We start from the raw sequence: 27,889 nt of genomic DNA on the forward strand, positions 1-27,889 counted from the left end.
TAAGCGAGGCCTATTCTGAGAGAGGAACCACAATAAGATAGACTACTACACAGCTGGGATTCAAAATGTTTCCCTATGACCCTAAAGGCTGCATATGGCTCTGATTTTCACTTAGAAAGTTTCGTTTTTGGAGAGTGACCTTTGAGTCTGAGAAAGCTGAGGTAGACAGAGGTCAGACCATGAACCATAGAGGGGAATGCACAGAAGCACATGTGTAACCCTATTTCCTGTCATATTGGAGCCCCTTGAAACTATATATATATATATATATATATATATATATATATATATATATACACACACACACACACACACACAGATACATATATATATATACTAATTATATATACTATAGACTTAGATATAATTTTCAAATATATACACATATATGCACATATGTAAACAATACATATACACATATATGTAATTACATATGTGTTTATTTATCTTGAGAGAGAGAGAGAGAGAGACAGCACAAGTGGAGGACAGGCAGAGAGAGGGGGACAGAGAGAATCCCAAGAAGGTTCTGCGCTGCCTTCGCAGAGCCCTGTGTGGGGCTCGAACACATGAAACTGTGACATCGTGACCTGAGCCGAAACCGACAGTCAGCCCTTAACCAACTGGGCCACCCAGATGCCCTTATATATTTTTGAAGTACATGTTACAAGCAACAACTTTATCAACTAGTAGATGCACATGAAAGGGGGATCTTGATCATTATTTCCTCCTTCCATTTTATAATTTTTGTTGTTTTCTCTTACAGAAATGGTCACATTTTGACTGATCTTACTCCTTCTTGTTTCATTTCATACAGTACTCAAACTTGAATGAATGATAAAAAAAATTTCTTGTACCTTTCCTTATTATTTTGAGTATTGATGAAGTGTGACCTTAATAGAATTAGGAAAGTTGTAGCATCTCAGTGAATGGCCTGCTAAGGAGCATGGCTCAGTATTCATTTTTCCACCTCCATGTCATGCTGTGCTTCTTGAAATCAGTTGTGTGCTGATGCTTAATTAGTCCCCAAGAGGAGACTTTTCTAAGGACTTTCAGGTATCATTTAGCTTTTGTGTGGAGTGTGCTATCAGAATGTCTTTTCTGGCCTGTAACTTCCCCGTCTACATCATCATTCCTAGAAACAGATCTCCTGGTATGCTCTGACAGTGGTTTCTGAAATTCCTGTTGATATCTGAATTTTTGGAAGAGCCAAAATAAACAAATAAATAAAAATAGATTTGTATAGCAAAAGATATGTATTATCCAAATCCCTTAATTTATTATGAAATGAGAATGAACATATTGAGCAACACTTAACTCACCAAAATGCTGGCTCCATTGCAATTACCATTCCTTTTCTCTATTAGACTGTATTTTGTGCCACTCATATTCTGTATTTGAAAGGCATCTTTAGTTTTCCTAAGCAAATTATTAGGTTTTCAAAAATAAGATAACACAGTTTGGTTTTTTTGAAAAGTAAAGAGCCCCTTCTAGACTTTCCCTTCCCTTTGTTGGAAGCAGTAAGCCAAGAACAAAAGAATCACAGTGGCATGTCTAAAGCTTGGAGAATTTGCTCAGAAAAGTTCCCCAAACACAGGTCTTTTAGGAGCCAGTAAATTAAACACCTGACACACTGTCTCATTGGCTCCAACACACAGGGTCATCTGATTATGCCTCCTCATAAATGGCCAAATTAATCTCAATCCCTTTAAAAGGTATAATTCCTGTAGAACCCAAGAATATGTGGTTAGTTACTGTCACTCCTGAAAAGTTCTGTTTCTCTGGTACTAACTGATAAAGACGGGGATTTCTCAAAGTCAATCACTCAAAATAAAGAACTGAAATCCGTTTTAACATACCTCTGGGAAGCAGATCTACATTAACCTCGTCTAGGACTTCTCTGGCAATAATAAGGTTTAAGAGAGTGCACAGCCACTGGTGATTTCTGCAAGTGATACAGTGAGGGGACAGAGACAATGAGGCAAACATAAAATGGGACCTGGGATTAAGGGATCTTCCACTCAGCCATGTGTAGAATGTTGGAAATTAATGTGCTATTGTTTAGCAGGCAGCTGTCAAGTTATTGTAATTTGCAAAATGCTTTTTTTTTTCCCTCTTCTCCCTCACTGAAGGCATGTTAGAAATGGCTTCATTTCTGAGGGATGACAAAGTTAATCCTATCTTGAGTTCCATTTGAAGAAAGTGACACTCAAAGCTTGTTTTGCATTTATCAAATGAGCCAGTGAGTTCAACATTTACTGAGCACCTCTGAATGGAAGACTTACGGTTGGATACCAGGGTTATAAAGATGAATTGAGAACAGTCACTTCCATCAAGATATTTAATGTCTGGTGGGAGTTACAAACAGAGCAGAACTTTGTAATTTTCTTTTCTGGAAATATATGAGTAGAAGTCAGCAAAGGGTAGTAAGGGAAGACACAGGTGGACCTAATGGGTGGTTTGAAAATTTAAGAGCAATGGAATGGAGACAAACCCAGAGAAAGGAGACTAGTGCCCAGGCAGGGTCCTGGGCTGGGTATGGGTCTCTGAGGTCTTTAACATATCCAGGGGCAATCTGTGTCTCCACAGAAATATCTCACTGTATTAGAATTATATAACGGTGTTTATTAAATACAATTTAATTACAAGCCCTTGAGCAAGAACTGTGTTTTATCTTCTAGCATCTAGCAGTGTGTGATATCCTGTGTGCACAAAGTAATCAAAAAGTGGCAGAAATTTAGCCACACCTGAACAAAGATTTTGAGAACACTATTAGTGGCACAAATCTAAGTTCAAAAGAAACAAAACACAGGGCTACGCTGTGATACACAACAGCGGTTCAGAAGCTAGGACAGCAGTAAACGCTTCAGGAAATGGGGATCTAAGGTGGGCAAGGAGCAATCATCTGGCATATCGGCTCTAATAAATAGAGGGATGCTTAGGAATAGTTCATAAGAGGTGGTGAATTGTGAGGGTGCAGGGCCAGTTGGTAAGTTTACCAGTACAGGAGTTGTTCAGATGAGCTGAGGAAATAACTAACTAAATAAGTAAACAAATAACAAAAAGGACCTTCATCCCTTTGCATCCGCTTTATGCCAAGGCATGCCAGAATAATGATTGCTTTAAACTTCCATGACCCCTTCCCGACATTGATCTGCTGATGAAAACCTTCCAATCATAAGGACTGCACTGCACCCCAAATAGAAATGCCATAAAGTTTATTTTGATAAATTGTACTCATTCTGTACCTGAGAAGCCTACCACAGATGGAACATATATCAGATGATTACCTGGGTTCCCACTTGCTGAGGATGTCCTGCTTGCCAGTTGGTCAGAAGTGATCAGCCACTGCGGTCTTACTTTGATCCATTGCATTTTATTTTTTCTGCAGCCAAAGAACTTGGCGTCCAAACAGAAGTGTCATCACTTGATAATGGATATACTTGAATCAGCCAAGCTACCCATTCAGCAGCAGGATATTTGACAGCCTTTCTGATTAAAGAAAAGAAGGTACTTTACAAAAAAGTTCTCTCATGTTCATGAATTTTCAAGGTGGGACTTTTATTTTCCATCTGGCATCTGTTTGTTTCTAATTTTCTCACTTTAGGTGAACAAACTGTAGGGGATTTAGGGATATCATTCTGAGGCATAAGGGCAATCACCTGTACCACTTTTTCAACGTTTATTTATTTTTGGGACAGAGAGAGAGCATGAACGGGGGAGGGGCAGAGAGAGAGGGAGACACAGAATTGGAAACAGGCTCCAGGCTCTGAGCCATCAGCCCAGAGCCCGACGCGGGGCTCGAACTCACGGACCGCGAGTGACCTGGCTGAAGTCGGACGCTTAACCGACTGCGCCACCCAGGCGCCCCTCACTTTTTAAAGAACTGTAGGTTAATCGGCTCACTTCTCTGGGCTTAAGCTTATTTGTCTGTAAAAAAGTTTCCATCATTCATCTCTACATTCATTCATTCATTCATTCATTCAACAAGTATATACTGGAAATATAGTATGTGGCAATCTATGTACCAATAATATGATGGTAAGAAAAAAAAATCCGCTATTATCAATGAATTGTAAGGGGGGAAACCTTTCCCATTTTTCCCTTCTAAGTTATTAGACTGGTCTAATCATTCAATTGTCCTGAGACAGATTAACAGGAGAAAAACAAATCTAATTGTGTATATATGGGACTTATAAAAATATGGGAATTCAAAGAAGTGACAAATGCAGGCAGCTTTCAGACAAAGAAACAATACATTTGTGAAGAATGGATAAAACAGAAGGTTTGGGGTTGGGGGAGTAAATAAGTGAAGCAGTAAAAAGGTTTGTTGATACAGCCTTCTGGCTCCTTTACCTTCCCTGTCTCCGGTGATAAGGATGTCTCTCTTCCTCCTGGTACAGGGAGGGTACTTTTCACATGGGAGATTTATTTTCTGCTTTCAAGGGTCAATGGAGGGTCACTGTGTTTCTTGCACTGGCTGTTTCTTAAGTAACTTTAATTAAAAAAAAATCAATATGCCAAAATGCGTATTCTCCCCCCCCCCCAATCATGAAGTTTAATACGCATTACATGTACTTGAAAGGTTCCTATAGCATGAACACATATAATAGGGACCTTCACGTGCTCAGAAAGAGGCCTGTGCAAAATGACACTTAAATTGGGATGTAAAGTTTAACGATGAGTTAACCAGATGAAAAGGAACAGAAAAAGAGTTTTCAAGGCAGGGAAAATAGTATACGCAAAAGACCTGTGGTTGGAACTGGTTGTGGAAGTCTGAAGAAAAGGCCAGTGTGAATGTAATGCAGAGAGCAGGGAACCAATGCAGCTGTGTCCTTGCTTCTGATCTTTCTCGAGCATATAAAACACCTAGGGATTTTCTTTTCAATGCAGATTTTGGTTTAGCCCGTTCTAAGTGGAGACAGAGCAGAAGCTCTTCCAGAGAGACCTCCCCATGATGTCAGTGTTCCTGGTCCAAAGACCATGCTCTGCATAGTAAAGTGCTAGATGGAGTTTGGTTTCTGCCACTATGACCAGAATGGGGGATTGTGTTGTTTATTTCAGCATTACCTAAGAAAGGGTGGGGATGGGACATTAGGCATGCCAAAATAACAACTTTGTCATTCTCTTATTTCTTTCTCTCTTTTCTCCTCACACTCTTTCCCAATTTTTATGTTCAGTCTCTATCCAATGCAAATGTAGAGAGAGGAGCATTTTGCGCTACTGTAGAGAGCCTTTTCTACCCAAGGAGAATGGGGCATGACTCCTCTGACTAGTTTCATGGCAATAGTTTGACCAATCTTTGTAGCTAGGACGAGTCATTGACCCATCATGGGTCATAAGTTTATACCCTGGTCAGATGTAACCTGATTTACCCAAATATATAGTTATCAAGATATGAACACTGAATAAAGAATAATTGTGAGCTTATCAATGATCCCAATTTATGTCTCCTAATAATATCAAAACAAAAGAATAAATTTAAAGCTGTAGTGTAGGATTTATTAGCGCTTAGGCAAGAAGCAGAAGGAGGTGTCATTTTACCCTTTAATAACTCTATTTATTTATGCACTAACACAGGTAAGCAATCGTTATTTAGAAGGAAAGCAAGAAAACGACAAATTAAATACTACTACTACTAACCTCTCAAAATGTACGTTGGAACTAAATGAACAGAATTCTATTCTGAGTTGCTCTAATTTTATAGACAATTCCTGTGGGTGTTCAGAATAGAGTCAGTAAAGGTCAACAACATTACATGTGATCCAGGACCTTATCAGAAGCTCCTCCAGCATGTGAAGAATTATTATGAGACCAGGGGCTCTTTCTTCTCCTAACAGCAGGTCCCTTTTAGTGGAGAGAAAACAACAGTTGAAAAGGAAGAAGTCAATATAAGAATGCTATATCAAGGTCACTGTGATATGGTTATTAAAACAACAACAACAAAACACTGCAAAAAGATGCAACCTTGACTTATACTACTGTGACCCTGGGCATATCGTTTATTCATTTATAATATGCATTGATTACATATCATGATATGTTCTTGATTTTAAGAGGTTTGGTCTACTAAGGAGGACAATAATAGTTACAAAAAATTCTATAAGAAGAGAACTTTGACAGGGAAGAATATCATAGGGAAATGGAGAACTAAAACTTGCCTATGTCAGTCAGAGAGACCTTCACAGAAGTGGAACCTTTTCAGGCATTTCAGCTGAGGCATGAAGACTTAATTAGTGGAGGATTTTCAGGCTGCAGGAAACTTAAGACAGACAAAGAGCCACTTACAATTTCTCATGATCTCTCAGGAGACTACACAAGTAGGTCAGAAGGGCAGGTGGATATGGTATGTGAGCATGTGTGGGGGGGAGCTGAGGCAAGAAACAGGATTGGGGATGAATTATGATGAAAGTAGATTAGCCTGAATAGGTAAAAGGGAGATACCACAACATGATTTCTCTGCACTTCAGTTTTTCACCTTTTAGATCAGCATGAGAATGCATATATGTTTTCTCATTTAATTGTTGGAAAAACCTCAGAACGTAAGCGTCTGGCACTTTGTCAACACTTAATTAATATCAGTTGTATGGGGGGCGAATAATTTTCCCTTTACCCTTCCAGGTTCTTGGCTGAGACTTCCCTGTAATAAAAGATGGATCAACATGAAAACAACAAACTGAAGTTTAGTAACAAGTATACATCCTGCGTACATGGAAGAGACCCAAGAAAACTGTGTAACTCCCCACAGTGGTCCAAGCCATCACCTTAAATATCCTCTCTACCTAAAGACAGAAGAAGATGATGCTGGGCCAGACTGGGAAGCCAGTTCTGGGAGATTTTTAGACAAAGCACAGTAACCAAAGGTATGATTTTTGTGCAGATTTAAGTCACTGCCTTCTCCATTGATAACAGTTTCATTGATTTAGTCATCTCCCTCTTCCTGATACAAACAAGGTGCCTCTTACAAATGGAGATTTCCTTTATAAATGTAACTATGTCTCACCAAAGGATAACTTTTACTTCGTTTTCAGAGTTTTTCCTGTGCCTGCTGCTGGTTATTAAAAATAACCAACCTAAAATAGTCATTTTGCCAAAAATGCATATTTTGTGGTGGCCAATTCTGCTCTGCTTCTGTTGAAGAATGAGAATCCTATTGATACTGAAAAGTAGAATGAGGTGTGTTTGTGTGTGCATGTGTATGTGTGTGTGATGTACAAATACAGTGGCAAAACTTCCTGTAAGGAAAGAGATGGAAAAGAAGTACCTTTTCTCCTAGATTTTCTACCCTAAAATAAAAAAAATAGATAACCAAAGAATATTCTAGAAGAATTTATAAACACTAAAGTTTGTAGGGGAAATATTATTTATTTTATTAAATTTTATTTAACTTTGTTTAGAGTTTCAAGTACCAGATAGTGTTGGTAAATGTTTCAGAATAAAGATCCTATTTGATCCTAACTGATCCGATACTTCCAGATCTATGTAGTCATAGAGCAACTCCACTAAGAAGTTAATTGCTGTCCCTATGTTCAAGTGAGGAATTATGTGTATGTGCAGTTTGGTGGTTAGAGAATTGAATGGAGTTTACACTGTTGAGTAGCAGAAACCATAATCCATATGACTGTAGTAATAGCCTTCCATAAAACTTAGCTGCCATTCTCTCTTCGTGAACTCAGATCCCATACTCTAGCAGAAGTAGAAGGAAGACCTAAAAGATGGCAATAAACTCTGCTGTGCTTTTTACTACTTTTTAAAGTTTATTTTGAGAGGGAGAATGAGAGAGAGTGGGGGAAGGGCAGAAAGCAAGGGAGACGGAGAGAATCCCAAGCAGGCTCCTGATTGTCAGCGCAGAGCCCAATGTAGGGCTTGAAATCACAAACTGTGAGATCATGACCTGAGCTAAAATTTAGAGTTGGCCACTTAAAATTAAGAGTTGGCCGACTGAGCCACCAAGGTGCCCTTGCTTTTTAATTCATTCTCTTCATTAGAGTCCTGTAGTGATCTACATACTTGTGTTTAATGCTCCATTGTGACTTTGACATCTCTATATATCTACCAATTATATTAAATTTATCCTTTTGAATATTGCATCTGAAAAACAAAACACAATAAAACAAAAAGAAACACACAAATACAGATGCCCACACAAAACAATGCCACAAATTTATCCAAATGCCAATGATAGAAGGGAATACAGGGAGAAGACAGACAGATAGGAGGTATTTTGCAGTTTCTCAAGATAATGTGTTTGTACTTTGATTTGCATGCGTGCGCACACACACGTGCACACACACGCACACACACACACACACACACACACACACACACACACAAAACCCCACAAAAACTGACATGGAGAAAGAAGGGCTTATGGGTCATATATTGTCTTCTTTAACATTATTACCTCCTCTGAACTTTAAGGACATGTTGGGGAGGACAGAATTTTTACTCTACTCTTCAAGATTCTTTTGGTTGGTCTAATAATTAAATTGACATGGAAGAGGGGCATCCGGGTGGCTTAGTAGGTTAAAGGTCCGACTTTGGCTTAGGTCATGATCTCATGCTTCATGCGCTCACACCCCACATCAGGCTCTATGCTGACAGCTCAGACTCTGGAGCCTACTTTGTATTCTGTGTCTCCCTCTCTCTCAGCTCCTCCCCTACTCATGCTCTGTCTCTACCTTTCAAAAATAAATAAATGTTAAAAAATTTTTATAAATTTAAATTGATATGGAAGAGATGAACAGGAGAAAAACAAATTTAATTACATACATGCAGGGGCTCCATAAGAATATGAAACTCAAGGGCAATCAGGCAGTTGAAGCTTATAAGCTGTCCTGAGCTAAAAAGAAGTGGGTAGGGGTCTGGGACTTTAAAGGAAAGAAGACAATTCACAGGAAGATGAAAAAGAGTAAATATTTGGTAAACAAGTGTTCACTGGATCACACAGAAACCATGGGACATGGAGAGGAATTTTAACAAACAGATTTTGCTAAATGCCTCCTTGTCTACCATCCACATTTCATATTACATTGTAGTTACCTGTGGTGATAGCTCTCTTCCTGAAGCAGATCCTCTACCTATACTCTTTTAGACATTTAGGAGAAAGGGCAAAGAGTCTTTCTGAGCCTTCTGTTTCTCAAAAAGAATCAGCCTAAAATAATCCACATGCCAAAGAGACACATTTTGGGGTGGCAAATTTTGTAACCCTACAGACATGTCATGGTACTCCCACAATTCTGCAATAAATTTACAATGTATTAAGAAAATGAAGCAAAGACTCATATGTTCATCTGTGTCAATATGATATATGCTTCATGTGACCTATGGTTTTTAGATGTGACCTGTCATATAGGTGCTCGGGAAACATCTATTGAATGCTTAATTAAAATTACTTACTTATCAGAGAGGAAAAGGTAGTATCAGTATAGGTAATTATTTCATTATGTCTTTATTTCCTGCTTTTTTTTTCCTTATATCCTTCTCTTTTGATGAAGCAGCCTGTCCAGATTTTCTCCTTTCTTTCCAAAAAATTCTGTTCAATTCCAAAGGCAAATGGCAGAAGATTTTCGAATGTGTGGGTATATATGTATGTATAAGCCTCTGTGTGTCTGCGTGCATGAGTTTCATTGTGTATCCATGAGTATGTATGGTATGTTCCTATGTATTGATATAGGCATGAGTTTGTGTACACAAGCTGTTTACATGCACATAGATGTATATCTGTGTACATGTGTCTGCATGTGTGAGCTTGTCTCTGTATACACAGGTCTATGTGTATCTGTATGTATGCACTGTATCACACATACAACATGTGTGCTATGTGTGCATGTCTTTATGTGTGTATTTTTAATCCATATGTATCTGTGTGCCTGTGCAGACATATGTGTGCCTCTGTGCACATATGTGCCTTTGTGTATATGTGAATTTGTGTGTGCGTCTGTGTATATAGTTACCATGTGCATGTGTGTCTACTTGTGTTAGTTTGTGTGTCTATACGCATGCACCATTAAACCTATTTCCTACTTTTTAAATAAATGAAAGTGTTGCTTGCAGAAAAAATAAGCCACTTAGAGCCTAATGTTCTGGAAAAATTCATATTAAAAGACATCTGCTTATACCAAATTCTGTTTTGTCTACATTTAGCCACAGGTGTTAAAAAAATGATAAGCACTTGGAAAGTAGACAAACCAAAAATGGTAAGAGTATTCATATTTATCTTAGCTTTCACAATGAATCAAACTATAAACAATGAAGAAAGTGAGTTTTCATAAGTGAGTTCTGTTTGGTATAAATGGGAGTCATTTCTCATAGAAATGTGCTGACAGTAAGCACATTCTGAAAGCTTATAGTGCAATGAATCTGCTTACCTGATATTAATTTACTTTTTATAGTTTTTTAAATATAATATTGATTAAATTAGCATTTGGATTAATGACCTTTTAAATTCAGAGAGACTGCGCCAGTACTGTCTTAATACAGAATGATCCTTGTAAGACCAAAATGTTTGAAAATCAGGGTATTTTCTAAATATTTTATACCTATCTTCTGCATCTATGATTATATATTCACAACATATGTTTATATTAATTTATACTATATAAACATATATACATAAATTTTTAGATATTGAGGTGTTATGCAGATATGCACACATGCATGTATTTGTTATATATATTTATATACAGACACATATATATGACATAAATCAAAGTCAATTAATGTAAGTTATCTCAAAAATTCTCTTGGGGCGCCTGGGTGGCGCAGTCGGTTAAGCGTCCGACTTCAGTCAGGTCACGATCTCACGGTCCGTGAGTTCGAGCCCCGCGTCGGGCTCTGGGCTGATGGCTCAGAGCCTGGAGCCTGTTTCCGATTCTGTGTCTCCTTCTCTCTCTGCCCCTCGCCCGTTCATGCTCTGTCTCTCTCTGTCCCAAAAATAAATAAACGTTGAAAAAAAAATAAAAAAAAAAATTCTCTTTGAGCCCCTGATAAATGCTATATTATTATGCTAGATACAGAATACCAAGTGACAAAACACATGCCCGGACTTTAAGGAACTCATTGAAAAATGAAAATATGGGATCCTTTGTTCAAAAAGCAGAAAAAAGTGTGATTAAAGGTACACACACAGATTTTTCCTGTTTTCCGTGTTCTCTTCCTCTTGACTTGTCATGGTGTTTTGTTTGTTTTTTAATTCGCTAGCAAATGCTTGTCTAAGAGTAGAAAAACTAAAATCTTAAGTTATTAGCATGCATTTTACCATTCGTCTTTATATTGTGCAGTGACAGTTTTAAATTCAAATATCAGAGCATGTAACCTTTATGCAGAATTGCTGAAATTACCTAGTCTTAATACATGGTTCATCCTTCAGGGGTGCCTTGAGCCTCCCAGAAGAGAGGAACACAAGCCAGTCTCCCAAAGTTTGGAAGGAGGAAAGGAGGAGAGCACCAGATAGGATGTTCTGGTGATGCAGAGCAGGGGGATACTTAGGGAACAAACGAGGACTCTCACAGGTACGTTGCCCCTCTTATCAGCACATCAGACCTTATTGCCAGTGTCCTAGCCAGAGATGGTGTGCAAATTTGAACTAGGCATCTCCCCTTTCTCATGAGCCAATCACCTCACCATGGAAGATGGGCAAACTCCCCAAGGATCTTTAAACCTGGTGCCTGAAAGTGCTAGGTACCTATATAGAGATTACCAAATCATACTGCCACCAAGAAGCAGCCTCCCTATGGCCAGACGCCTGCCAGATAATCTGGGGTCCTGGCAGGTCACTGTGGGAGGGCTGCCACCAGACCCTCCCCAAGAGACTATGGGTATGTGCACCAAGCCTTTCCTTCACCTAGAGGAGGTGAATGGAGGCAGCAATGGGGAAGCAGGGTGGGAAGGGGAGGCTGGGCTGGGATCCCAGAGGTAAGGGAATGGACAGCTGAGAATCTCTTCCTGGGAGGCTATGGGAGGTGGAACCGCTGGTGAACCAGGTTCCAAGACTCAGGCACATGCCCCATTAACCCATCTTACAATGCACAAATTCAAAGAAACGAATAAATATTTCAAGATAGCAACTACAGAGAGCATTAACCCTTCTGGAGAAGGTGAAGGGACTGGTCGCATACCCATAACACCAGACATGAGTAGACAAGATATAGTTCAATGGAGCAACAGAAACATATACTTGAGTACAGATTTGTCATGGAGAAAGGTGGTAAGGGACAGTTCCTAAAGAAGTGAAGACCTGAGCTAAATTCTGAATCTGAATCTGAGTTCTTTGAGCCAGTAAAGGTTGGGAAATGGCATTCCAGGCACAAGAAAGCCCATATCCCAAGCCTCAGAAATGTGGAAGGTCATGGCATATTTGGAAAGCTGCAAATGATGATATAGTGGCAATGTGTTTGTGTGTGCTTGCTTACATGTGCGTGGACAGTAAACAAAGGTGCAAGGGGAGTAATAGGCATTTGGGAGTTGGTTTGCATTGTGATAAAACTTGTATTTCTCTATAGGAGCTTGGAGCTCTGTAGATACTTGCGATGAATTAAGACTTGGTATGTATACTCAAGCTCAAAAATGAGACCTTCAGCTGACAAACAGCAAAACAGAACAGGATACATTATACTCTCCAGTCTCAATGTCAGAAATTTGTCATTGATATGCAGCAACATCAAGCCAGCAAAGGTCTTAGGTTGAATGGGAAGAAAAGAGTTCACATTTAGACTACTTTGTTTTTAAGAGTTTTCTGATTTCCCCCTATTAGGGCATGTCATTCATGTTATTAAATAACTTTTGTTAAATTGAACTTGGCAATGAGGTTTTAGGCCACCATCACTATAGGTATATGCCTGCATAACACCCCATATAATTTTCTTACTAAGCAGAGAAATCACTTTTAAAACTATCTCCATTTCATTTGAATTTGATTTTTTTGGGAAAAAAATGCGAGAAATAAGCATTCTTTTTTTTCCTGTCCTCTACCTTGCTTATAAAGTTAGGATTGTAAATCTGAGATTACAAACAAAACCAGAAATATCTGCATGGCATATTCTTTGTCATTGACTCAAGACAAAAAGAGATTTCAGTGTTTACCATGAAATCTACTTTCCAAAACACAAAACTTAGGGGATCCCTAGATCTTCTTCATCTTCTCACTTTATAAAAGGTCCTGCTTTCAGCATTCCCAAAGTATGTATAGTCTTCTTGTTTTATACACTCCTGAAATCCTACATTAACTTGCCCCAATGGTGGAGAATATATTTGATTATGTAATGCTGACATTAAAAACAAAAGAGCCAGTTATTTTACCAGCAAATTGAGTTTATCTGGGAATTGCAGAGGAATTGAAATTCAGGGTGAACAAAGTGTGATGAACCATAGGCAAGTCCAGACGAGTGAAGAGAGGGACTTGCTTCTATAGGAGAAAGGAGGAAGCTGCATGGGGCTGTTTTGCTGATTTCTTACTGGCTAATCTGTTGCCAGTTCAGTTGGTGAAATCCTTTCTTCCTCCCGCTGGGGTGTGTCAAGTGTGCTTCCTTCTGTGGGGGAATGTGAGCTATGCTTCTTGCTGTCAGTGGTGGCGCCTGAGAGCTCCTCCTTTAGGGCTCCTCAACTCCATTTTAAATGAGGTTTCCTTTATTTTATTTTATTTTTTGCAATATATATGTTAAAATATGCTTAATGTAGTATCCCTTTCTAGTCAGATTTCAAATATAACGGGGACCATGTTTTTTTATTCCCTTTGGCACATACAGGCCACTAGCATTGATGTTGGCTAGTAGGCAGCTTTTAATATTTGTTGTATTAAATTGAAATCCATTACATGAATTAGTCAATGGTAATTAACTCATTTTAAAAATCATAAAGTGGAAACATAGTCTTGAACTTCTTTCTTCAAAACCGGTATTTAATTTCTTTTTTTTTTTTTAAGGTGTAGCTTAGGTTACAGATTCACAGCCTGAGTCATAGACCCCTTTATCAGGAGTAGGATGTGTGCGAGTAGATCATGTAGAGGTGATGTTGAATTATAAGAGGGATCCAGCAATCCACAAGCATGTTAAGATTTTGCAGTCAACGAACGCTAAGTTTTAACTAATATTATGTAGATGTTCATGGAATTTGAACTTGTTAGAGAGGTCTCTTTATTTCTAACAGAGTGAGGAATCCATGGTCTGTTTGAGGTTAAAATATAGTTTATGAGTGTGTTTCTGTGCACGTATGTGTGTTTGGGCTGGGAATATTGTCGGTAGAGATGGGATGCATTCTTTTTTTCTCTTTAATATTTATTTATTTTTGAGAGACAGAGACAGACAGAGTGTGAGCCGGGGAGGGGCAGAGAGAGGGGGAGACACAGAATCCGAAGCAGGCTCCAGGCTCTGAGCTGTCAGCACAGCCTGACACGGGGCTCGAACTCACGGAGTGTGAGATCATGACCTGAGCTGAAGTCGGGCGCTCAACCGACTGAGCCACCCAGGTGCCCTGGATACATTCTTTTTTCCTAGAGTGTGTTACTATTCACTGTAGAACTTGGCTATTTTTGTCACCATCCTCATCTGCTTTACTTTTTTAACCTAACATTTTAAATAAATTATTATGCTGAGCATTTACCATGTGTAAACGCAAAACAAGCTGATGAACATGCACTCACTTTCATCCTTAAAACAATCCTGGCAGATAAATATTCTTATCTCTATTATGAAGACCTTGAGGCTGCCAGGGAGTAAGAGACTTTCTCCAATTCCTGGAGTCCTTGATGGGCAGAATCTGGGATTCAAACCCAAGTCATTTAAACTGCAAAGCCATCGTTCTTTCCCCATATGTTTCTCAAAATGTTGTTCATGGATCAGCTGTAGCAGACTCACTGGTGGGCCTAGAGTCCTGGCTAGGAATGCGTTTGCACATATTTAGAGGGTGTCATTCATGGGACATCCCTGCCCGGCCCGATCTCCAGGACTGTAGAATGTCTGGAGAGGGGGACCCAGGAATCTGCATTTGAACAGGCATGAGAACCACTACACCACAATGTGCTGTTATGTAAGAGAAATTATAATTGATGGAATTTTAAGTCTACATGTAAGATCAAAATTGAGAGAGGTATAAAATAGCAAAACAGGATCCGATGATTGCTACAACAAGAAGTCACTTCCTTCTATCTTCCTTCACCAACTCTCAGGTTCATATTGCTGAGTATATACCGGCTATGAACATTTCCATTTCGGGCTGATAGATCTGAGCATCAAATTCTATCATTAGGCAGCATTTCCTGTGGCTATATGTTAAACATTGGAGCTGCTGCATGTATAATAAGTTTTGCATGTGACGTCAAAGGTCTATTCTCAGACCTTTAAGCTGATTGGGATTTTCTTAGTCTTTGTTTATTTTGGGAAATAGTTTAATCTAATCTTTATATATGCTAAGAAAATGTCAATTTTAGCTTCAGTCCAAATACTGTATAATCACAGCACTCTGATGTAAACTCCGGAGCTGAACTTGAGCAAACTCCACACATTCCATTTTGTAACGTAATAACCAAGCTTAAATCTGACTGCACTGGGAAACGACCAAAAACGTAAGGGCAATTTAAAGCCTAATGATCATATTTGCTGCTGCTGATGGCGATGATGATGCCTGTTCTCTAAAATGACTCCAGCCAAGGAAAGCAAAGTAATTGATTCTGAGCTTCTAATTTTAAATTAAAAGGAAGGAATGAAGGATAGGCAGATGGAAGGGAGAAAGGAAGGAACAGAAAAAAGAAAGAGAGAAAAAGAAAATTGTTTTATCCAGCAACTGATCTGCAGTTTTTCCAAAATGCAAAAAGTTTCATTTTCAGTGGATATACTTCTGTCTTTCCTGGTCCAGATCCAAAATCAGAAAGACAAAGTTGATTGCTCCTCACCTGTGTTGTATCTGCTCTGCATATCCAATAAATATTTATTTCTACCTTTTTGGTCATCGGCTTGCTGCAGGAGGCAGCATAAGCTTAGGGGTTAAGAGCATGTGTACTGTAAACAGACTGCTATGAATGAGGACCCTGCCTCTTTACATTGTGTAAATAAATTTAACCTCGTTGCTCTTGGCTTTTACTCCTTTCCTAAAGGGAGGGATGATAACACCTCGTATCGTTTTTAATATTAATCAAGATAATATATGCAAAACGGTCTGCCCAGAGGTTGCTACACGTTATGTTCTCATAGACATAAGTTATTAATAAACCCACATAGATGTTAGAACAAAAGGCTGGTGAAGACATTTATTAAGGATGATTGATTTGGAGATCCAGCTTGAAAGAAGTTGGTCAGTGGGCTAAGCATAGAGTACAGGTGTTGATGGTATCATAGCTTAACAAGTAGAGCATTTATTTGACAAGTGGTGCTAATGTAGCTTGTTGGAAGAAGAAAAGGGACTTTACATCGATCATTTGACTTCTGGGAGCACACACTGGGCTCTGTGCTCCATGTTTATTAATTCTTGCATCCGGGTTTGAAAGGTTGAGAATTAACCAGAAAACAATAACCACAAAAACATGGAATGAAGAATTTTATTTTGTGGGAGGTCATTGATTATAGTAGAAATGGTAGTCTTAGAGTTTCTAACATTTCCTTCCTCAAAAAGCCTGAGCAAGTCATTTTACCTTCTTTTGCATCTGTAAAACGTAGCACTGCCTGCTACATCCCAGCAGGATGCGAGCACAATCCTGAGACAATGAGCAGAGTATTTACACAATGTTAGAATTTATAAAATGATCTTTCAGACATTATAATGTTTTATTTTATTTTATTTTATTTTATTTTATTTTATTTTATTTTATTTTATTTATTTTATTTTATTTTTCCTGCTCTTCCTTATAAACAGGTATGTCCATAGTGTCACATAAAACTGACCTATAGAGTTGCTACAACTCCTCTACACCAATACACTTATTTTTTAAGTGTATTTATTTATTTTGAGAGAGCATGCATGTCTGTGCATATGAGTGGGGGAGGGGCTGAGAGAGAGAGAGAGAGAGAGAGAGAGAGAATCCTAATCAGGCTTCACACTGTCAGCACAGAGCCTGATGCGGGGCTCAAACTGATGAACCATGAGACCATGACCTGAGCCTAAATCAAGAGTCAGACACTTAACCAACTGAGCCACCGAGGTGCATCCAATACACTTTTTAAATGTCTTTTTTTTTTCTCAATAACCTACTCATTTTACTTTGCAGAATCCCTCTTCTGCCCTGTTGGATGAGATTTTGTTATCCTTTAAGACACATCACTTTCTCAAAAATAAATAAACTTAAAACAAAAATTGGGGGTGGGTAGCCTGGGTGGTTCAGTCAGTTAAGCGTTCTCCTTCGGCTTAGGTCATGATCTCATCATTCATGGGTTCAAGCCCACATCAGGCTCTGTGCTGGCAGCTCAGAGCCTGGGGTGTGCTTGGATTCTGGGGTGTGTCTCTCTCTGCCCCTACCCCACTTGTGCACACACATACACACACACACACACACTCTCTCTCTCTCTCTCAAAAATAAATAAACTCAAAAAAATGACACATCAAAATGTCCTCATCTCTCTGAAGACTTGCTCTCTCTATCTAGTCTCCTATATCTGGCCATTACCTCTTTGTGGTCACATAACAATTTTCATATGCCTCTTATCAAATTACCTTCTAGTTTTCTGCATGCCTGTCTATATCTGTAGACAGCTAGCTTCTTGAAGAAAAGACATATTAATTTTTGTATTCATTGTATCTTGCATGTTATCTGGCAGAGACATGTCTGTCATTTAGTACACGCTTGTTAAATGCAACAATATTCTCCCACTAATATTAGTACCATTAATATTAGAGAGGCATTCCTATTTCAGTTTTGGACACATTACCATTAGGGAGAAAATCAGATATCAAAGAAGAAATTCGCATTATGCTTCATATAAAGCATGAAAAAAATCCTGATATATCTACCATATACCAAGGATAATGGTGCAATTTTAATATAATGTAATAAAGAAGCATTCATAGCATATATTATGTGAGTCATATCCCTTCTTCAAAATGTATTGTAGGTGTTTCTGGTTCTAAATTGTTAAAAAGGTCTTGGAGCTTCTTCCTGCATTCAATGCCTCCCTCTACCCCTCTACCCTAAACACACGTATACCCTAAATTCAAACACTTCTTGATCTGAACTCTCTCTCTCTCTTTTTTTTTTTCTCAGCAGCTATTCACTTTTTCATTAGCTCTAATAGTCCCAGTAGAACTTTGATCTCACCATTCTTTCATTATATCTATTTTACATTATCCTACATTATATTCAGGAGTTGCCACATCATGGGCATGCTGACACCAAGTAGGGGTATAGTTAGTAGTTTCAACACACTCCTGGTAAGGTTGATTAGCACTGGGCAGCTGAGCATATAGTTTAAAACCCTTGACCAATAGCACTTGGATTTCCTTATGGTCTCATGCCCGTCTATAGCTAAGTGGACATGAAATCAATATGCACTCATGGAAAGCTGGCCCTGATGAGATACATTCTAAATAATGCAGCATATTGTAACAGTCGGATGGTGCGTAATTCCCTCCATCTAAAACAAAATTGATTTTTGTCTTCTAACTATTATCCCTGCTCTGCAGAGGGATCTGTTTCACTTAGTTTCAAACATTTCAGCCATGCACCATAAACAAACACTAAAAGATTCCATAATATTCTCAAGATCGTCCACTCTCAGCAGCAAAGAAGTGCCACTAAGAATGCTAACGGCTAAGAAGTAATAAACCATCAAAAACTCCATTGCAAATGCTCTGAAAATCCCTTTCCTTCCACAGCTCAGCAAGACACAGCTCTGTTTACACTCTCAGGCCATGATCCATAAAGTTGCCTTTGGCCTCAACTGACCCCCTTTCTCCATGTCAGAATTGGAGAGAAGAAACACTCACAAGATGGAATAAAGAATTGAATGGTCTACTTCTTGTTTCTGCCAAGTTAGTGTCTGCTACAAAAAGAGAAACAAATGAAAAAAAAAAACTAATTAACTTAAGTCTAAGTAAGTGCTTCTTATTAATATGCATATGAATCTCCTGGTGATCTTGATAAATTTCTGCTTCACTATTTCTGAGGTAAGGCCTGAGATTCTGCATTTCTAACAAGCTCCCAGGTGATGTTGATACTGCTTGTCAGAAGACCACATTTTGAGTAGTGTGTTAGCAGAATTTTAATGAAGCCCCTCCCTAGCCAAGGGGAAAGGAGTTTGCTGTTGTAGTTAAAGTCTCAAGTCAGTTGACCCTACGATGTGGAGGTTATCCAGTGGAGCCTGATCTAATCTCATACAACCTTTAAATGGCAGGCTCTAGAGGGAAAAAGAGGAGTCAAAGACATTTGAAGCGTAAGAGGGGTGTGACCGGCTGCTACTTTGAACGTGGAGGGGGCACATGAGAAGGACTCTGTCGACTTTGAAGAGGTGAGCATGGCCCTTAGTTGGCAGCCAGAAAGGAAATGGAGACCTCCAAACTGGCTGACACCTTCGATGAGCTGGATTCCACAGCAACATGAATGAGGTTGGAAGGGGATTCATGCTCAGAGACTCTGGAACAGATAGCTGCCTGGCTGCTTTCTGCCTTGTGAGGCTCCACGTGGGGAACCCAGCTTGGCCGTGCTGTGCCCAAACTTGTGACCCACAGGAACTGTGAGATAATAAATGGTGTTGTTTTAAGCTGCTAAATAGTTGATAATTCGTTACACAGGAACTGGAAACTAATTCAAGTAAGAAGGTTCTAATTCAATCCAACCAACTAAAATTTTGCCATTCGTGTCTGGGTAAGAAGTTCTGATCGTTTTTCCCTCAAAACCTAAGGACAGTCTTTTTTTTTTTTTTAGGTTTATTTATTTTGAGAGAGAGAGAGAGGAGGAGGGGCAGAGAGAGAGGGGGAGGGAGAGAATCTCAAGCAGGCTCTATGCTGTCAGTGTAGGGCCCAACTTGGGGCTTGAACCCATGAGGCCGCAAGACCCTGACCTGAGCTGAAACCAAGAGTCAGAAGCTTAACCTACTGAGCCACCCCACCCAAGTACCTCTAAGGATAGTCTTTTTAAGACAGAGAACAAAGAATTTGCCGTCAACAATTTACATGTAGTAATCTCATCATAAATCTCTCACTACTGCAATAAATTGTCAAACTTCTCTGGCCTTAGTGTCCTCAATTTAAAAAAAAAAGATTAATAACATCTGTTCTAAACAACTATGACTAAAGATAGGTTAGGAATCACAGACAAAATAATGAAAAAAGACATGTAAACTGGAAAATGCTTGACATATATACAGAATCAGATACGGCACTCGTTGAAATTATGCCTCATTGAACTTTTCTCTGGTCATAAAAAAAGTTCTTGAGATGTTAAAATACCGTAGCTTACTGCTCAAAAACCCCATCATTCTAAGTGAGACTCGATGAAAGTGAACATAAACACTTTAAAAATACCTTGTTGTCATCTACTCTTTTTATCGGAGATAGTAATTTAACAGCAGAGTCTCAGATACAAATGTATATCATGTCTTCTTTAAGAGCTGTAAAGTAAAAGCTGTATTTTATTGGATTAATTGGAGAAACAAGTCCATTCCAACTTTCTTTCTCCTTTGCTGTCATATGCACTTAGGTAGATTGTAAATTATTCAGGTATTATTTGCAAACAAGATTGTTCTCAGGTGAACAGAATGGAAATTGCTGAGAGAGGATATGGGTGAGCTGTGAGTTAGGAAAGAGCTGTGCAAATGTGCTTAGGGTTAACAGAAGAGTTATCTAATATTTAATGTCTTCCCCATGCATCGTGCCAAATCATTATTTTATGGCAACCTTTCCTCTGTTTTTAGTGTGTGTTAACTTTCTGCAGTGAGCAGATGTGGCCACACACATTCTGTTTGGCAGAAGGCAGATGCCAGCCCCTGAAATGGGTGCCCAGTTCCAAGGGCAACATCTGGATCCCTGGCTTGGCTGTGTTCCTGTCTGTGCTTGTGGCTATAAAATGCCCCCTGGAGACATTTTATGATTAGTCTGCAACAGAGTTGGCATGAGTGTCTTGTCTCCCTGGCAACCATTTTCCCTTTGATTCTTATACATCTGCTCAGTAATATACAGTATTTGGGAAACTGCTCCCCACCTCATTTCCAATCATAAAGCAGATGACAGGGGGCTTTTGTTGAATGGCATATCATTTTCCCTGGTGTCTAAAGCTATTGTTTTCCAGCACACTTGCAACTGCATCAGATTGCAGAGTGAGCCCTCTCTGCAAGGCCAGTAGGTTTAAGACAAAGTGTTAGACTCTAATGAATACTCAGTAGCACGTCTTGAACCTGTGAGGATCTCTCAGAAGCCAGGAGGGAGGAGGCAGTTGAAGCAGCCTGACCAGTCTTCTTTCTTGGATGAGAAGGACCTGGTTGGATGAAACTGTATTCCTTTATTCTCCCTTTTTAATATCTTTCCTCTGCTCTCTCTCCCCTCTGCTCTTCTCCCCTCTCCTCTCCCTTCCCCTCTCTTCCCAACCCGTCCACCACTACCCCCTACCCCCTCCACCATTCCTTAAGGCAGTAAGAACTCAGACTTCCTCATTGAAAAGAGCATTTGCTATGCCTTTATTAACTCCTTATCAGAAAAAAAAAAAAGCTATTATTAACCAGGTAGTATCCCTTAGACTGCTCTTTTGTCTGTAAAGAAATGGGGATGTAGGGATGGGATTCAGGCATTTGCCAACACAAGATCAGTTATTAGCCATTCCCCAGGTGAAACAGGAAAAGAGATTGATTTCCAGGCCATCCTTCTTTCCAGCCCATCCTTACCATGTCTGTAAATAAGTACTTGGTATATGTGCAGAAGGAAAAGAGTTAAAATTTCACAAGAATCTACTCTGGGCAGGAATTTACAGAAAATAATTAAAGTAATTACAAGTACCCTTTAGGATAGGAGTGTGTGATCCCATTTTATAGATGAGGAGGTGGAGCTCTGAGAAATTTAACAGCACTTTTATTCCAGTGACTTATGTAATGGGAAGAGTACAACGTATACCAAGGGAGGATGCTTAATCTAACACGATGCGGTAGAACATGCCTTCAAGAATTAGCTTAACATCACCACTTTTTAGGAAGAAACATTTGGAATTATCAGGGTGAGATTAAAGATGCTTCCAGAGAGAGAGAGGGGATATCTTAAGCTAGAGCCCAGAGGCAAGCATTAGAAGTCACAATTTGTGGGGCGCCTGGGTGGCTCAGTTGGCTAGGTGACCAACTTCGGCTCAGGTCATGAACTCACAGTTTGTGAGTTCGAGCCCATGTTGGGCTCTGTGCTGACAGCTCAGAGCCTGGAGCCTACTTCGAATTCTGTGTCTCCCCTCTCTGCCCCTCCCCTGCTCACGCTCTGTGTCTCTCTGTCTCTAAATAATAAATAAACGTTAAAAAAAAAATTTTAAGAAGTCACGATTAGCACAGGAGCTGCTAAAAATAAATAAATAAATAATTTAAAAAAACTCAACTCTTACCTCCACTAATTCATGGAAACAGATCCCAAATACTGCATCTCATTGGAAACTTCTGTAAATTATCACCTGAACATTCCCCCACTCCTCTTCCCCTCCCCACAAAAAAAAAAAAAAAAAAAAAAAGAGAAAGAAAGAAAGAGAGAGAGAGAAAACTGTAACAGTTACTAGCTAAATAGATCATTAGGAAGCTAAAAAAATATATAGTTCATTTAGGAATGATGTCAGCCTGAGAACAGGCTGTTGTGAGGCATGTGTCTCTGTTTTATTCAGCTGCCTGCTTACTGCCAACCTTCCATCAGCCAGCAGCTTGTGAGTAACAAGGACTCTTGCATTATAGAACTCAGAACAGGATCTGGCCCACTACATTAATGTTTAAAACACCCTGTAGCTTCATTTCCGTTTTCTTCTGGATGTCATCAACATTCTGTCCTTTTGTGTTGCAAATATATTATGGAAATGACAGCTATATGGACCTTTTCAAACTACAATCTTGAATGGATCCAGATTACCAACCGACCCCACCCCCACCCCCACACACACAAAAGCTAAATAAATGAATCGTGAATGAAAATATAATTTCAAAACCTAAAGAGTGCTTATCATAGCTAGGGAAAAGTCCAAAAGCCAGCTAAGAGTGGAAGCTTCTGCTCCCCCGTCTCATGGTATGACCTTCAGTTACTCAGCCATATGCACTTAGGACATTTAGGTTTCACGATTTCAGAAATGAGGATTCATAAGACCAATGACTTCATCAGAAAGTTGTGAGAATTAAAGGAAACAATTTACAGAAAATGCTCAGAAAGAACCTAATAGTAAAATGGTAATTGTAAGCATTCTGGCTGGTGGGTTTACAGGAAAGCCAATGTTGAGACAGAGGTTAACATGAAGGAAGATTATTAGAAGTTATCTCGGGCTCTGCACCAGAGGGTAAAGGCAAGGAAACGACTGGGGAGAGGAGGAAGGTGGGCTGGAAAGCAGTCATGAGAAGGTGTCTGCCAATCCCAGGGAGAGCTCCAGACCTCAAAGAGCCCTTTGGAAGTGTTGTAGATTGGGGTGAGGGTCTGTTTTTGGGTAAGGCAGCTGTCATTAGCCTTAAGCAGTCCCCAGACCAGGCTACTCCAAGTAACTGAGATAGTAATTTCTCCCTCTGTGAGGTCAGATCTGGGAGGCACAGTAGAGTATTACCATGAATTGGATAGTCGTTGTGTCTTGTTATTGCTTTGATGATTCTTCTGGTTCTTTTGTTCATCTTGAACCGTTTTCTCCCATCTCTTACTTCCTTACACAAAAAATAACATCTGTGGAGGCCAGTGCAATAGTATATATGGAGAGCCATATAACACATGTCTAAATATATAAAAGGTATAAAGCAGGCTCCCAGATAATTAAATGCATATGGGCACTGTATCTTGTGAAAGATGGACTTTTACAATGACCTGGAAGACTAAGTAGGAATTTAGAAATCCAGACTGCATGGACTGGGACAGGGTGGTATGGGGAAAGCCACTCCCAAGGACACAGACCATGATTGGCTCCCTTTCCCATCCCAACTCAGGCTTCACCACAAGAAGCTCACGTGAGTATGTGTGAACTCCCAGCCTGCCTTTCCGAGCACTTATCATAACTTCCACAAATAACTGTGCTTTGCTGTCCCTCTGGGTGAGCGCTGCATACTCTGGTGATGTAATCCATTCTCAGAAGGGCAGACTTAGGGAAGGTGTGTAAAGGCATCTCAAAGCAAGCTTGGGACAGTTAGGGAAAGGAATTCTGGGAAGCTACACACCTGGACAAGATCTAGAAGGGGATACCTGCAGGCAGGCCTGTCCATTTGGCCCTAGAAACAGCTTATTCTGTGGAAAGATGCCCAGCTGAAGGACCAGAGTGGGAGCTCTCTAAACCTTGCATAAGGTGACCTAATATCTTGCTAGCCCACGATGGAGGGGTTCCTCAGTTGTAGGATATTCAAGGCTGGAATCAGTCAAATGAGTAAACTGGTCATCCTCATAGGGTCCAAGCCAGAGTCCTGCCTTCTCAGATTGAAGGATGGTACTATGCTTACACATCCCTCTTCCTTCTGCCCAGGAAATATGCACATGCTATTCCTTCTCTGGGAGGCAGGAGTCTCCATCCTCTCTGTCTACATGCCTAGTTAACCCATTCTCCCCCTGCAGATCTCAACTCCGTAGTCTCTTGCTCAGGAAAGACTTACCGGATGTCTTTCAGAGTGCAGTTTGACCTAGTCTGATGCTCATATGGCAACATGTGCCACCACCTAAGAGTTTATCATGGTGGCAAGTGCACGTGCATGTCTCATTGCAGGCAACCATTTTTCCATCATCAGCAACCTGAGCATCTTCCACATATGCTACTTTACAGAGTGCAGCAGCTCATTCTCAAGTGCCCAGGAACAGACATCCTCTTCATTTGTAGGTCAGAGCCTTGGGGTGTGCTGGAAAGGGCGGTCATTTCTTCTCCGGGCTCTGATTGGACTATTTTAAATGCTTGGATAGAGAAAAAGTCTTTCAGTAAAGTTCTCCTGTCACTGTGTGGCTGAATAGAGTTTGAACAATTCCCTGGGGGTGCAGTACATTGCCTCTTTGGGATTTTGTGATAAACTTCTTTTATCCAGGTAGGATGGTAACCCTGCTTAATTGATTAACAAACATTGACTGAACCTGTATAGCGCCTGCCTCCTCCAATATATACCATCATTTAAGTTAGCAATTAGAGCTGTAATGTAAGTAAAACAGGGTCATGAGGCCAACCCTCTCCATTTTAAAGAAGGCATTCAGGGAAGGCATCTCCAAGAAAGTAACATTGATCTGACACCCGTGAAGACAGAAGAAACGAGCCATTCAGGTATCAGGGAGAACGCATGGCCATGGAAAGGGCCATGAAGTGGGTATGGTTTTGCAGGTGTGCCCCAGAGAAAGAAGAGCCCAGCAGCTGAAATCCACACACAGAGGGAAGGGGGAGCAAAGGTGTGGGAGGACCACATGGTGACCAGAATTCCAAGACCTCTTTATGTGGTGAGGAGTTGGTGAAGAGTAAGTGACTGCTTCTACCCCACCACACCTGCAGACTTATTATGTGGGGTCTTAGTATGCAACATCTGAGACTTGACATTGACATGCTGACAGGGGAGGAGAGGACACCCAACCCAAGTGTCCAAGGAGGAGGCCAGGTGAGGCAGGGGACTATGAAGTAAAGATGGACATGGAATGAAGAGAGGTGAGACACCAGGAAATAGTAAATGCTCAATATATGCTGGCTCTCGTCATTAAAAAGCCAGGCAGTCTGCTAACTTTTAAAATTGTAAATGCCACAACTATTTGCCTTATATGTGTAATGGGGATAATATTTCCTCTCTAATAGAGTAGTTAGTTTACACATGTTAAGTAGTTCCTTCAAGGTTAGGCAATTAGTAAATGCCTGGGGCAGGATATGAAATCAAATGTATGGACCCTGCATCCCAGGATCATAACCAGTTACACCACACAACCACCTAATGAGAAGGGAAGGGCAGTGTGGAGGAATGTAGGGAATTCTGGCTGATGGATGCCTGGAGCATGTCTTTTGTGAGCAACAACATTTTAAAATGTAATAGTAATGGGACACCTCAGTAGCTCAGTCAGTTAAGCATCTGACTCTTGATTTTGGCTCAGGATATGATCTTACAGTTGTGAGATCCAGCCCCACGTCGGGCTCCGTGCTGAGCATGGAGACTGCTTAAAATTCTCTCTCTCTCCTTCTCTCTCTGCCCCCTCCCCTGCTCTTACTCTCTCTTTGCCCCTCCCCCTACTCATGCATGAACTCTCTCAAAAAAGAAAAAAAGAAAAAGAAAAAAGAAAATAAAAGATAATAACTAATTCTATCATAAAATGTTTCTGGGGCACGTGGATTGCTCAGTTGGTTAAGCTCCTACTTCAGCTCAGGTCATGATCTCAGGGTTTGTGAGTTCGAGCCCCGAGTCGGGCTCTGTGCTGACAGCTCAGAGCCTAGAGCCCGCTTCAGATTCTGTGTCTCCCTCTCTCTCTGCCCCTCCCTGCTGTCTCTTTCTCTCAATCTCTGTCTCTCTCAATAATAATAAACATTAAAAAAAAGTTTAAAAGATTTTTCTGCAGAAATATAAAATAATAAATTATTAGAGGGAAATTTATATAAAATCCCAATTCTTGGAGATATAGATAAGTCCTGTGAACACTGATTATTATTGTCTGTCATCTTTCTGTAATATATTCACATATATTTAAAATAAAATGTCTAAGTTGTACTATACTCCTCTACTTACTTACATGCTCCCATGACATTAAATGTTCTTTGAAATTATTACCCTGTTGTCTGTATAATACCTTACCATAGATAATTTATTTTACTCATCCCCTTTGTAATCACAGTTTGTTTTTAATTTATTTTTTATTGCAACCAATATTGCAATGAATAGTCCTGTAAGTTCATTTTGCAATATATACAAATATCTAATCACTTTATTGTACATCTGAAACAAGTATGTTGCATGTCAATTATACCTGAGTTAAAAAAATGGGAACAAAAAAGGGCCCTCGTAAAATAGACAGTGAGGATAGTTGACCAATTTGTGAATCCCACTGAATTTGATACCTAAAAATTGTTAAAATGGTAACTCTTGTGTCTATTTTGCCACAATGACAATTTATAGAAATAATTTTAAGTGTATAAAAATCCCCCCAAATTATTAAGTGATCAAAAATTAATATTCTCTATATAGTTTGATAGAGCTGAAATATATGCATATGTTTATATTTTATATATATTATACAAGCAACATATGATCTACCTTCTTGACTTTTTTCTTTTTGTTCTCTCTCCTACACTGTTGATCTCCCATGCCTAGATCAGTGCCTGGCTTGCAATAAGGATTCAATAATTCATTGTTTGAACATAATTCCTGGTTAAAGGATATGAGTAAGTTGAAGAGAAAGCATTTTTAAAAGGGATCAGAATTGTGCAAACATTAGGACTTTTCCAGGGTACAAACTAATTCAGCTTTAGCCTTTACACTTTGGTGGGGAGGGAGGCCGTGTGTACACACATTGTAAAACCAAAGCCATCCCTAATTGCCCCGTATTCAGACAGTCCTGGGGTGCACTCATTTCCTGATATTCAACAGAACACCAATCTTCACTTAACACAGTTAATGATATAATTTTTATTTTTAAAAGGGAGAGCTGATGTTCCCACCAGCTTCAGAAGATGTTTCAAATCTGGTTGTGGAGCCATTCTATTTCCAATTAAGCAGTGGGGGGATTCAATTACAAGCTGTGGGAAGCAAAGAGTTTGTGTCAATAAACCAGCAGTGGTATTAAGGGTGGTTTTCTGGTTTGCAAACATTAACAGCTTGAAACCGAAAGGCGTATGCTTTTC

At 39.7% G+C, this 27,889-nt stretch overlaps 1 long non-coding RNA gene across 2 annotated transcripts; it reads left to right on the plus strand.

Annotated features, from left to right (window-relative positions):
• The first annotated feature begins 1,267 nt into the window (after positions 1–1,267).
• On the plus strand, positions 1,268–19,829 carry LOC109494904. 2 transcript variants are annotated; one of them, XR_002738502.2, is made up of 3 exons: positions 1,268–3,507; positions 6,619–6,860; positions 18,793–19,829. It is a non-coding gene; the product is annotated as an uncharacterized LOC109494904 (long non-coding RNA). The 2 variants fall into 2 exon arrangements; XR_002738503.2 differs by lacking the exon at positions 18,793–19,829 and adding an exon at positions 11,369–11,921.
• Positions 19,830–27,889: the final 8,060 nt, after the last annotated feature.

The sequence above is a fragment of the Felis catus genome, chromosome E2, assembly GCF_018350175.1.
Source record: "Felis catus isolate Fca126 chromosome E2, F.catus_Fca126_mat1.0, whole genome shotgun sequence".
NCBI lineage: Eukaryota > Metazoa > Chordata > Mammalia > Carnivora > Felidae > Felis > Felis catus.